Below are 1,224 nucleotides of genomic sequence, written 5' to 3'. Positions count from 1 at the left end.
CCCCCAGTGGTCCATACTGGGTCTAGTCTTATTTTAAATACTTATTAATGACCTAGACAAGGGGACAAAGCAGATCCTCAGCGAGTTTGCTGGTGGTACAAAACCGGGAGGTGTGACTGACACACCAGAGGGCTGTGCTGCCCTCTAGTGTGACCTGGACAGGCTGGAGTGCTGGGCAGAGAGGAACCTAACGAGGTTCAACAAGAGCAAGTGTAGGGTCTTGCACCCTACGCATCAGTACAGGTCAGGGCTGGAAAGCAGCCCTGAGGAGAAGGATCTTGGTATACTGGTAGACAGTAAGTTCACCCCGAGCCAAGAATGTGCCCGTGTGGCTAAGAAGGCCCATGGCATCAAGAAGAGCGTGGCCAGTAGGTCAAGGGAAGTCATCCTCCCCCTCTATTCCAACCTGATGAGGCCACATCTGGAATGCTTTGTCCACTTCTGGGCTCCCCAGTTCAAGAGACCGGGAACTACTGGAGAGAGTCCAGCAGAGGGCAACGAAGATGACTGGAGGTCCGGAGCATCTCTCTTACAAGGAAAGGTTGAGAGAGCTGGGGCTATTTAGCCTGGAGAAAAGAAGGCTTAGAGGAGTCTTTATCAATGCCCATAAATATCTAAAGGGTGGGTGCAGGGAGGATGGAGCTGGACTATTTTTAACGCTACCCAGTGACAGGAAAAGAGGCAACAGGCACAAGCAGGAACACAGGAAATTTCTTTAAATATAAGGAAGAACTTCTTTACTGTGAGGGTGACAGAGCCCTGGCACAGGCTGACCAGGGAGGGCATGGAGTCTCCTTCTCTGGAGGCTTTCAACATCTGCCTGGTTGCCATCCTGTGTGATGTGCTCTGGGCAATCCTGCTTTAGCATCTCTAGAGGTCCCTTCCAATTCTGACGATTCTGTGACCTGCACTCAGCCTCAGGTGCTGCTCCCTCTGTCACAGAACTTTATTAGCCGCCCGCTCCCCCAGGCCCCAGCCTCATGCTCACATGCAGCCGTGCGCGCAGCCCAGCGCAAGCTCAGAAACGCAGAGAACCGCGCACGCAGAGCTGCACACACAGCCCAGCAAGCAACTGCACCACAGAACTGTGTTTCCTCTCTCCCCTCACTTCCCACCCAGCCGTTCTTCAAACCCCGCTTCCTTTTTACCCAAGGTGGTTAAACCCACGGCAGACAGGGCAGCGCAGCCCAGGTGATCAGCTCGGGCACCCTTCCCCCTTCGCTC

The 1,224-nt window shown here is 54.1% G+C and overlaps 1 protein-coding gene across 1 annotated transcript in view; it reads right to left on the bottom strand.

The window, feature by feature from the left end:
* The window catches only part of MYD88 (myeloid differentiation primary response 88), a gene marked incomplete at its 5' end in the record, with an annotated part of 6,206 nt that overhangs the window by 4,542 nt on the left and 440 nt on the right, over positions 1-1,224 (bottom strand).

This window comes from Apaloderma vittatum, unplaced genomic scaffold, assembly GCF_000703405.1.
Source record: "Apaloderma vittatum isolate BGI_N311 unplaced genomic scaffold, ASM70340v1 scaffold3929, whole genome shotgun sequence".
In the NCBI taxonomy this organism is placed as follows: Eukaryota; Metazoa; Chordata; class Aves; order Trogoniformes; family Trogonidae; genus Apaloderma; species Apaloderma vittatum.
The sequence above is the reverse complement of the archived record's forward strand: the minus strand, read 5'-3'. Positions and strand labels throughout refer to the sequence as shown.